General features: G+C 47.1%; 1 protein-coding gene across 2 annotated transcripts in view; it reads right to left on the bottom strand.

Moving 5' to 3' along the window:
* Positions 1–12,164, bottom strand: part of Msr1 (macrophage scavenger receptor 1) — a 103,157-nt gene that overhangs the window by 15,620 nt on the left and 75,373 nt on the right. The gene's annotated exons all lie outside the window — the stretch shown is intronic.

The raw sequence follows: 12,164 nt of genomic DNA on the forward strand, positions 1-12,164 counted from the left end.
GACATGTGACTGGTGAAAGCTCAGATATTAGCCTGCAGTAGTGACACATGCCTTTAATCCCAGCTCTGGGGAGGTAGAGGTAGGAGGATTGCCATGAGTTCCAGGCCACCCTGAGAAAACATGGTGAATTGCAGGTCAGTGAGACCCTACCTCCAAAAAGGAAAGAAAGAAAAGAAAAGGCCAGATATTATGGTGGATGTCAAGAGGTCCCTGATGCCCCCAAAATATTATAGGCCATTGCCAAGGCCCTTGGTTTCCCACTAGGAATAGATGGTAAGACCCTATTGCTGAAGACATCACATACTTGGACTACAAGGCCACTGAGAAATCCTGCTGGAACTGAGCTGACAACCAGCTGACAGAAAGCTAGAAGAAGCCATTCTACATGTAGTTCAATGGCAGAAAGAGATACCACCAGTGAAGATACTCAACAGTGGACACTGCAAGCCTTATAGTTAGCCACACAGGCCAAATGAGCCAACAGGTGCAATAGTGGCACAACTGCATGGTGGAAACCAACTGCCATCCAATTGGACTGGAGGCCCACTCCATGGGAGGGAATATATCCCTGATACTGAAAACTTAAAATAGGGGTAGTCATGAGTCATGTTAAACCTAGGGGTGTAACATCTGCTGATGTCTGGATAAATGTATATTCTATGCTTATCAAACTGCCCGGTAAGCACTTCTCTTAATATTTATACCCTTATATTAACGCTACACTCACTTTGGGTAGAGAGTGTTGAGAGTCTTCTCTTTTCAGATGGCAGTGACGTTGGGATGACTCAGAAGGTATCATAGTGCTGGAAAGAAGTGACTGGAGTACTGAGTAACAACTTAATCACACCTTCCAAGGCTCAGGGCCTAATGCGGAAGAGGTGGTGGAAAGAATGTAAGAACCAAAAGAAGGGTATAATGTGCTCCCTCCAGACATAAAATGGCTTGTATATCCATGACCTCACAGTTGCCTGACTCTACCTGCACAAGACCATCATAAAAGGAGGAAAAGATCATGGCATAAAATAAAAGAGAGACTGATTGAGATGGGGAGGGGATATGATGGAGAATGGAATTTCAAAGGAAAGTGGGGGGAGGGAGGGTATTACCATGGGATATTTTTTATTGTAGGATCCTGCTTTTTAATCCAGTCTGCAAACCTATGTCTTTTCGTTGGGGCATTGAGGCCGTTGATATTAGGAGATATTATTGAAAGGTGTGTATTTATGTTTGCCTTTTTTTTTTTTTTTTGGTTCCAGTTCTACCTGTGCTCTCTTCTGTTAACTAGTATTTGAATATTGCTTGTTTTTTCTAGGTTCCTTATATGTGTGCTTTTCCTTTTCTTCAGCATGGAGGATTCTATCAAGTATTTTCTGTAGAGCTGGTTTTGTCTTCAAATACTCCTTTAACCTGCTTTTGTCATGGAATGTCCTTATTTCTCCGTCTATTTGAATGGATAACTTTGCAGGATAAAGTAACCTTGGTTGACAGTTGTTATCTTGCAGAACTTGGAATATATCACTCCAAGCCCTTCTGGCTTTAAAAGTTTGTGTTGAATAATCAGCTGTAATCCTGATGGGCTTGCTTTTGTAGGTAACTTGATTTTTCTCTCTAACTGCTTTCAATATTTTTTCTTTGGTGTGTGTGTTTGGAAGTTTGATTATAATATAGCGAGGAGAGGTTCTTTCCAGGTTTTGTCTGGTTGGGGTTCTAAAGGCTTCCTGTATCTGTATTGGCACCTCTTCCCAATTTGGGGGAAATTTTCTTCTATGATTTTGTTAAAGATGCCTACTATGCCTTTGGAGTGGAATTCTTCTCCTTCTACTATGTCCTGAATTCTTATATTGGATCTTTTCATAGTGTCCCAAATATCTTGAAATTCCCACTCATACTTTTCTATAAGTTTGTCTTTTTCTTTGTTGGACTGTATTAGATCTGCCACCTGGTCTTCTAGCTTAGATATTCCATCCTCTCCCTCATCCATCCTACTAGTGAGATTTTCTACAGAGTTTTTTATTTCATTAACTGTGTTCTTCATTGCTAGTAATTCTGACTGGTTTTTCTTTATTATTTCTATTTCCTTATTTATGTCTTGTATTGCCTTCTTTATTTCATTAAATTGGTGTCCTGCATCTTCTTTGATTCCTTTGATTTCCTCTTTGATTTCTTCTTTGATTCTTTTGATTTGTTCTTTGACCTCTTTGAACATATTTATAATTATTCTTTTGAACTCTTTCTCAGGCATTTCCTCTAACTCTTTCTCACTGGAGGACATTTCTGATGCATTAATACTTTTAGGTGGATTTATATCGTCTTGCTTTTTAGTGTTTCTTATGTTATAATGTATATGTTTTTGCATCTTGGGTTAAGTTAATGCTTGGATTTTCTAGCTAGCTGGGTATTCTTAGCTGTATCACTTGATTTGATGTTATATATTTTCAGGGTAGGAGCTTAAGGTGTTAGGTGTGGCTCTTAAGACTCTCAGAGTATCTACAAAGGTGTTCCTAGGGGTTGAGTTTCCCTGCTATGGGAGTATTCAAGCAGGCTGAGTGGAATAAAATACAGGTAGATTCTAAAATTTAACTAAACACTGTACCCATTCAATCAAAAATAGCCCCAAGAATGTATGTAAGAGTAGTTATTATAATGACCAGATCCTCTATCAACAAAGGGGTTAAGAATTCTGGTCTGTTGAGGGATCTAAGTCAGCTTGCGAGCAAGTGAGACCCTTCCCTGGTGCAATCCCAGTTACCTTGTATGATTTTGGTCTCAGTCAAGTTGCTGCCTTGGTTGTTAGGCTGCTGTTCTGATATCTGGAGCTGGGCACTGGCTTTTCCTGTGGGGCAAACCGAGCCTGGCAAGTGTGGCCCTGCAGATCAGTACCCCTGCTGCTGTAACTGCTGCTGCTAAAGCTGCCGCTGCTGTGTCTGTAGCCGCTGCTGCTGCTGGGCCCACCGCTGCTGCTGTAGCTGCCACTGCTGGAGCCACCACAGCTGCTGAAGCTGCTGCTGCTGTGTCCACTGCCACTACTGCCACTGAAGCTGCTGCTGAGGGATCTGCCGCTGCTGCCGCTCCTGGGTTTGCTGCTGTTGTGTCTGCTGCTGCTGGGTCTGCCACTGCTGCCCCAACTGGATCTGCTATTGCTGGGGCCGCTGTTACAGGTGCAGGAGCCACTGATGTTGCTGCCAAACTCTGCTCCTGCTTGGGTCCCACTGTTGGCCCAAGTTGGTGTGGCTGTGTCCCGGGACCGCTGCTCTGTTCACTGGAGCTGGGCTCAGGCAGTGGAAGAGGGGAGGGAGCCGCAGCTGCTCTGGTTCTCTCACTGTTCCACATGTTCTTCTACCTCGTGGTCTGCTCCTCTGTTGCTCAGCGCCGCTTTCCCTTCACGTTTCCTGAGTTGTGGAGTGCGCTGGGGTGAAGGGAAGCTCCCGCACCTGGCTTTTCCTGCGGCTGGAGCTGAGCCTGGCGGCTTTCTGGTGCGCTACCACTGCTGCTGTTGGCGGAGTTGCCGGGGCCACTTTTGCCGGCCTGTGTGGACTCTGGATGCACTGGAACTCTCCTACTTCTCCACTGCTGCTTCAATTTCCTATACACCTCACATTTTTAGTAAAAGTGTGTATTTTGCTGAGTTTCTTTTAGTCTTTTTCCCCCCTAGGCGGCTTTGGTGTGGTACCTACGCCGCCATCTTAACCGGAAGTCCTGTATATCCGGAATATTTTTTTTTTAATTTTTTATTTATTTATTTGAGAGTGACAGACACAAACACAGAGGGAGAGAGAGAGAGAGAGAGAGAGAGAGAGAGAAGGAGAGAGAGTGGGCGCACCAGGGCTTCCAGCCTCTGCAAACGAACTCCAGACGCATGCACCCCCTTGTGCATCTGGCTAATGTGGGACCTGGGGAACCGAGCCTCGAACCGGGGTCCTTAGGCTTCATAGGCAAGCGCTTAACCACTAAGCCATCTCTCCAGCCCTGGAATATTTTTTATAATTGTGTAATGTTCATAAAAATTGAGAAAAATAAATAATAAATAAATAAATAAATAAATAAATAAGAGATGAATGTGTTATACCCTGGCACTAGATATTGGTTGTCTGAGGTCTGACTATAGGTCAGAGTAACATTACAAAGATGTTGGTTGGACGGGGGGGGGGCTTTCCTATACATGCCCCCCTTCCTGAGACCTCCAGGAGAGTCAACTTGTTTTTGGTCCCCCATGAACACTGGCTATTATGTTCTTTAGTCATATTAAACTCTCCCATAGTTGCCATCCCCTCATAGTAGGGTGGTCCTGAGGATAAACAAAGCCAGCAGGCAGAGGTAATGTTGGGGTGGTGGCATTTATGGCGAGGAAGGCCCCTTGGATTTGGTTAAAGAGCCTCTGTCCTGTCCCATGTGGGGCTTCCGAGAGTGGGCTAGTCAAAGGGCTTCTAGCGGTCATTATGCGACGGGTCTTGGCTGCCATTGTGGGTGGGAGCTTGGGCAATGCCACTTTAGGGGCTACCTGTTCTACTAGAACTTTATTAGGTCCTACTGGTCTTGGGGTGAGAGGCTCTATCTTAAGTCGTATAGTAAAGGTTAGGCCCTTATCCCATCCTGTCATATAAAACCTGAGTCCCCAAGTTTTTCCTTTTATCCAGTCTTGGGACTCTCGACCTTAGGGGGTGAAATAGATCCATCTAATCCTTCCTGCACAGTAATCAGGTCCCAGGAGGAAACTGGGTGCCAGTAGGTATTGCCTGTAGTCTCACAATCCCTCCACAACTTCATTTAGAAGTTCGGGGGCAGACATAAAATGGAGTATGCTGCATCTTATGTTGGGCTGACCCAGAGCTGCACCCCGGGTTGTCTGCCATGTATTGGCCTTGGGAGACGACCCCTTGTGTGAGTGCCCATTTAGCCACATGAGAGTGGACTTCTCTAGGGACCTCCTCCAGGGTGAGCTCTGGGATATCCTAAAATTCTACCCTGGTACCAGGGCACATACATCTGGGGTCAGGACAGGCCACCAAGTCCAGGGGGGTGCTTCCCTAGTTGCAGTCCATATTATATCCCCCGTTTGAGAGAGCACTTGCCAAGACAGCTTTTTGGGGGGCATGGGGATTGGAGGCATCACCTAGCTGGAGAAGGAGAAGCCACATGGTGAAGCCTAAGTTTAAGGGGATTGTCTGTCCTCTCAGCTTGCCACTCGGGGTCTGGTGGAGAAGCTGGCTTGATGTGAGATGCATGGATCCAGGCGGGTATTCCTTCAACTTTCATGGCCATTGGAGTGGTCAGTAGGACGAGGTAGGGGCCCTTCCACCGAGTCTCAAGGTTTCCTGTACGGTGGCATCTGACATAGACTGAATCTCCCACCTGGAAGCGACGTGGGACCTGTAAGTCTCCTTCTCCTGAGTAAGCCTCCCAGAGTCACTTCCACGCTCGTCGTCTCACCCACTGGAGTGCCTTGAGCCTAGAGAACAGAGGCTGGGAAAGCGGCACATCAGTACTATGTATAGAGGTTATTTCAACCAGTGGAGGCCCCCCATATAGCAATTCATAGAGGGTCAGTCCAAATTGTCTGGGTGTGTTTCTGACCCTAAAGAGCACAAGGGGTAGGAGAGCTATCCAATCATTAGCGCCAGTCTCTGTGGTCAATTTGGTGAGGGTCTCTTTAATGGTTCTATTCATCCTTTCTACCTGTCCTGAACTTTGGGGTCTGTATGCACAATGTAATTTCCAATCAATCCCCAGTATTTTGGCCAGTCCTTGACTTACCTGGGCAACAAAGGTTGGACCATTGTCTGATCCTATTACCTTGGGTATCCCAAATCTTGGGAAAATTTCTTCCAGTATTTTCTTAGCCACCACAGTTGAGGTTTCTTTCTTGGTAGGATAAGCCTCTACCCATCCTGAAAAAGTGTCTACAAAACTAGTAAATACTTATTACCATACTTAGCTGGCTTTACCTCAGTGAAGTCCACTTCCCAGTGAGCACCTGGGTTGTCTCCTCTTAGCCTTTTCCCAGGAGGCATTCTTGAGGGATTAGCATTGACCATCTGGCAAGGTACACAATGCTTGACTACTGAGCCAGCTATCTCTGGCAACCTCAGAATATGGTAAGGAGACATCTGCAGCAGTTTTGTAGATGTTTGGCCCCCGGATGGGTTAGGTGGTGTATTTGTTGAACGTACTCTAGTCCCTTTGCTTGAGGTAGAATCTCTTTTCCCTCTGAGGTAAAACAGGCCCCCTCCGGAGTTTCAGAGAACTGGCCTAACTTTCTAACTTCTTGCCAGTCACCTGGGGTATATCGTTGCTCACTTTTTTGCTTCTTTGGCTTTTCTATTATGGGCAGAAGGCTGACCCCCTGGGCAGCCTGCTTGGCCACTTGGTCAGCCATCTGGTTCCCTTTGGAGATAAAATCTTTGGCTTTTTGGTGGCTAGGGCAATGCATAATGGCCAGTCTTTTGGGTAGATGTAGAGCTTCTAGCAAACTTAGAATTTCTTCTTTGTTTTTAATTTCTTTCCCTGCTGAAGTAAGTAGTCCTCTCTGTTTGTAGATGGCCCCATGTACGTGTGCAGTAGCAAAAGCGTACCTGCGCTCCATGTAGATATTCACAGACTTTCCTTCAGCTAGTCGTAAGGCCTGTGTGAGGACCATGAGCTCAGCCTTTTGTGCCAAAGTTCCTTCTGGCAGACTGCTGGCCCAGACTGTTCGTGTTCCATCTACTATCACCGCCTCAGCCATCCTCTTACCTTCTACAATGTAACTGCTCCCATCTGTGAACCAGGTTAATGTTCCTCTGGTCAGTGGGACATCTGTAAGATCTTTTCGGATCCCAGTTCCCTCAACCAGCAGTTGATGACAGTCATGAGTCACTGGCTCATCAGTTTCTTCAGGCAGAAGAGTAGCAGGGTTGAGGATGGCAGGTGGGGCAAACATTATCCTGTCGGTGAGGAGTAGGCTCTGGTAGTGAGTCATAAGGGCATTAGTCATCCATCAGTCTGGGGGCTGCCGGACAATGCTCTCCAGGGCATGGGGGGCAATGACAGTTATCCTCTGCCCTAGAGTTAGTTTATCAGCATCTTTGATCAATGTGGACACTGCCGCTATGGCTTTTAGACATATAGGCCATCTATTAGCCACAGGGTCAAGTTTCTTTGATAGGTAGGCAATGGGTCTTCTCCATGGCCCTAAGGATAGGGTTATGACTCCTCGGGCTATCCCCTTACGCTCATCTATGTAAAGGGTGAATGGTTTAGTCACATCAGGGAGGGCTAGGGCAGGAGCACTTAATAGTGCCTTCTTGACGGCATCAAACGCCCCCTGGTGTTCGGAGGTCCAAGTAAATTTTCCTTTCTCCTTAGTTGGTGGATAGAGGGGGCTTCTAGGGTTGCAAACCCTGGGATCTATATAGTCTGCAGAACCCAGCTGTCCCCAGGAACTCTCTAACTTGTCTGGCCGTAGTTGGAACCGGTATTTGTACTACAGTCCTCTTTCGTGCCTCCATCAGCTATCTTTGTCCATCCCGCAAGGAGTACCCCAAATATGTTACCTCTCTTTTGCATATCTGGGCCTTCTTAGCCGAGGCTCGGTAACCAAGGTCAGTCAGCTCCAGTAGTAACGCTTTTGTACCTTTTAGACAGTCCTGCTGGGTAGCTCCTGCCAGGAGTAAGTCATCGACATATTGAAGGAGGGTTACTTGGGGGTGTTGAACTCTAAATTTGGCTAGGTCCCTGTGTAGGGCTTCATCAAAGATGGTTGGGGAGTTCTTAATCCCTGGGGCAAATGAGTCCAGGTGAGCTGCCCAGTCCTTCCTGTGTCTGGGTCTCTCCATTCGAAGGCAAAAAGAGGTTGGCTGTCCAAATGTAATCTTAGGCAGAAGAAAGCATCTTTTAGATCCAACGCTGTATACCAAATCCGCTCAGGTGGGAGGGCACTAAGGAGGTTGTAAGGGTTTGGGACAGTTGGATGTATGTCCTGTACTCTTTTATTGACTTCTCTCAAGTCCTGTACTGGGCGGTAATCATTGGTTCCTGGTTTTCTAACTGGCAGTAAGGGAGTGTTCCAGGGGGACTGAACCGGTACCAGAATACCTTGTTGAATCAGTCTTAGGATATGGGGCCAAATTCCTTCTCGGGCCTCTTGGCTCATGGGATATTGTTTGACTGATACCGGCGTAGCACTGGCTTTGAGTTGAATGACCTGTGGGGGTACTTATTTCACCAAGCCCATGCCCGCGGTTTCTGCCCAGGCTTGGGGAAATTGTTCTAACCAGGGCTTTAGGTCTTGATTAGGCTCTACCGGGGGAGAGTATAATCGATACTCATCATCTAGTTGGAGAGTCAACACGGTGATGGGTCGACCTCCAGCAGACACTCTGGTTTTTCTGATTTAAAGGAAATTTGAACACTCATCTTGGTTAGTAGGAGGGACGCTGGACATTCAGGAATGACTAAGAATGAGTGAGTTACCCATCCCACTCCCAGGTCAACGGTTCTTCGGGTAGTCCATGAATATTGCCGTTGTCCAGTAGCACCCAGCACCCAGGATTTTTTATCTTTTATCCCTCCCAGTGGTTGCAAGAGTACTGAATGTTCAGCGCCAGTGTCCATGAGGAACTCGACTGGCTTCCCCTCAGCCTTCAGAGTTACCCTGGGCTCAAGCCCCGTCCTCCCTGGTCTTCATCTTCTGCAAGGGTTAGGACCCTAGGTCCTTTGCTGTTCTTTTTAGGGAAGTCTCTTGCCCAGTGCCCTGTCTCCTTGCAACAGGCACATTGATCTCTATCAAGTCGGGTCCTGTTGCCCAGGTTCCCTATCTGCCTAGGGCCTGTCCTAAATTTTCAAATATTTCTCACTCTTTCTCCTTTTTATTCTACCACGGTGGCCAGGATCCTGGTCAGATTTTTCTCTTGTTGTCTATTGCGCCTATCCTCCCTTTCCTCTCTCTCTTTCTCACGTCTCTCCTCATGTTCTTCTCTCTCTCTTTCTTTCCTTTGCTCCTTTTCCTCTTCTCTCTCCCTTTTGTAATATACCTTTTCTGCCTCTTTTACTAAATCATGCAGCTCAGCTTCCTGTAATCCCTCCAATCTCTGAAGTTTCCTTCTGATATCAGGAGCTGACTGTCCTATGAAAGCTAATGCTACTGAGCCTTTTTGAATCTCAGAGGTGGGGTCAAAGGGTGTGAACCTCCTAAATGCTTCCATGAGCCTCTCCAGAAACATTGAGGGAGACTCTGTTGGCCCCTGCATCATTTCTCTCACCTTGGCCAACTTGGTGGGCCTTCTGGAGGCACCTTGGAGACCCGCCACCAGAGCCTGGCGATAGATTTTTAAGCTCTCCCTACCTTCAGCCATATTGTGGTCCCAAACAGGGCAAGTCAGAGGGAACCCCATGTCTATCTCATGCTGAAGCTGCATGGGCCGCCCGTCGGCCCCAGGGACATTTTTTCTGGCCTCTATTAAAATTCTCTCTCATTCCTTGGTTGTGAAGAGTGTCTGCAACAGCTGTTGGCAATCATCCCAAGTAGGCTGATGAGAAAACATAAGAGATTCCATCAGCCCCGTGAGGCATTGGGGTTCCTCTGAAAAAGGGGGGTGGTTAGCTTTCTAATAAAGATCTGTAGAGGAAAAAGGCCAATATTGGAGGGGTTGTAGTTGGCCCCCCAGCATGGGAGGACCTGCCTCGCGTAGCGGCAGTGTTACAATTCCATCTGCTCCCTCCGGGGTAGCGTCTCTCTGGCTCTGCGTCCTTGCAGCTGGCCCTCCAATTTCCAGGGGCTCAGGAGGGGTGGAGGGAGGAAGCTTGGGTAAGCTGGGAGGCGGAGGCTTGGGAATGATGGAGGGCGGAGTTTCAGGAAGGGCAAGGGGCCCTCTCTCGGCTCCCGGGACTAGGTAAGGGGGGGAGAGGCAGGCTGAGTCTCCGGCCATGCTGGGGCTCCTTAATCTAGGGATAGATGCGAGGGGGAGGTCTAGCTCCCTCAGGAGAGGGCTTTTTCATTTTTGAGAGTCAGGACTCTGGAGCTTGAGTTCCTTGGTTTATACAGCCACGGCCTGACCCATGGTGGGGGGTTGTCCACCAAATCCTTCCATGTGAGGATATAAGCCTCTTGGTTGGGACGGGAGCCTGGTCCATTCTGAAAAATAATATCTTTAACAGCCAGAATAGTCTTGGAATTAAAGGTTCCTTCTGATGGCCATCCGACCTCATAAGTTGGCCACTCAGAGGCACAAAACATTTACCAGGGTCTCCTTCTAACCTCAACTGACAAATTATGGGCCCTAGACTTAACTTCAGTCCAATGGTCAAGAGTCAAGCTAAGGGGTGTTGTCACCGTCTGTCCCATTTTAGAACTATAGACAAAGACACAAAGAACAACAGCACACACAACTGAGACTAACAAATCCAGACACAAGCAACCCGTCCACATCTTTCACAAGCAGGCGAAAGAATCGGACGGCCGTGAAGGAGGAAACTTCTGCTCTAACAACAGAACTTGGTCCTCTGACCGACAATAGGAGACCACCAGGCGTCCCTGGCTCTCCTCACCTCCCAGGGCGTCCCCCAGGGTGGCAGCCTGTGATCCTCCTAGCACGTCTGCTTATCATGGCCCTCTGGCCCTTTACGGCCCTAGAGGACGGCTGCAAATCAAACCAAGCCAAAAGCGCGCGTCCCAGAAAACAGATACTCAGCTGGCACACATTCACTCCAGAGGGGTCCCCCTTACCTCCAAGTCGGTTCTCGGGGTTTTTTGGGGGCCTTCAGATCCAGGATGAGACCCCAATGAAGGAACCCCAACATGGGGACCCCACGCTCTGCCCGGATATGGAGACACCCCAAATCACTCACGAGAAGCGGTCTTGATGCAAACTGCAAGAGGATTTTATTCCAAGCACTCTGGGGCCCACAGTCATACACCACGCAGGGGTAGAGGACTGTAGAGCCCTGAATGTAGGAATGGGACAGTTTTTATAGGGTTTCTAACAAAGCCTGTGCATTAGACCACTCATTTTTTTAACATCAGGAGCCCATGGGGTGCGAGCCAGTCAGTTTGTGCCACTCCATAGCTTCTAAGCCAATTAGTTTAATTTGTTCAAGCCCCTCGTGGACCAATCATTCTCCTATGACCTTGGTGGTCAGCATTTGCGCAGGTCCTTGGGTGGGGGTAGCAGAGTGTGGTATCAGTCTCCTATGACCTTGGTGGTCAGCATTTGCGCAGGTCCTTGGGTGGGGGTAGCAGAGTGTGGTATCAGTCTCTTATGACCTTGGTGGTCTGAGGCAGGCTGCTACGGCTTATGGTGTGGGCTACTAAGGCTTACAGTGTAGGCTATTAAGGCTTATGGTGCAGGCTATTTACAGAAACCAAATAAGTGGTTCACTTCATTACTCATTTCCCATCCTTGAGGGCTATCTCATGCCCTTTTTACCTAGTTTTATATTAGGAGTGGGCTCTGATATAATGAGAAGAGGGATTCTTTACTTGCTTCCAACAGAGAGTAAAGCCTGGAGTTTGAGGTATGCAGGGGCCCACTTAAGCGCCCTTTGGTGTGTGATAGTATTTCTGGGCTTCTGAATTCTTGGGCCTTTCAAATGGAGAAGTGAATTTATTCTTATAGGTAAGCTGCATAAAAAATTAAATAAATTAAATAAATTAAAGGGATTGAAACAAAACCATTGAAAAAGAAGGAAAGAACAACAAAAACAAAATGGCAAATAATTATACAAGAAATCATACCTAGGAGTTATATTTATAAAGGTTTCCACGTACACTGGTGACACAGACATGGTTTGGAGTTCATGGAGACAAGTTGAGTAGGGTAATTTTTAAAAGTACAAAATCTATTTTTTCATTATTTTATTTTTAAGAGTGAGAGAACAGGGGTTCCAGAGAGTTTCAGCTACTGTGAATTCCAGATTTGTGGGCCCCTTTTTGCACATGTGTGACATTGGGGACCTGGAGATTTGAACATGCATTCTTTTTTAAAAGATTTTTTTTTGTTACTTTTTACTTATTTATTTGAGAGCCACAGACAGAGAGAGAAAGAGACAGATAGATAGAGAGTGAGAATGGACACACCAGGGTCTCCAGCCACTGCTGCAAACAAACTCCAGACAAATCTGGCTAATGTGGGTCCTGAGCAATTGAGCCTCAAACTGGGGTCCTTAGGCTTCACAGTCAAGTGCTTAACTGC

Source organism: Jaculus jaculus, chromosome 1 (genome assembly GCF_020740685.1).
Source record: "Jaculus jaculus isolate mJacJac1 chromosome 1, mJacJac1.mat.Y.cur, whole genome shotgun sequence".
In the NCBI taxonomy this organism is placed as follows: domain Eukaryota; kingdom Metazoa; phylum Chordata; class Mammalia; order Rodentia; family Dipodidae; genus Jaculus; species Jaculus jaculus.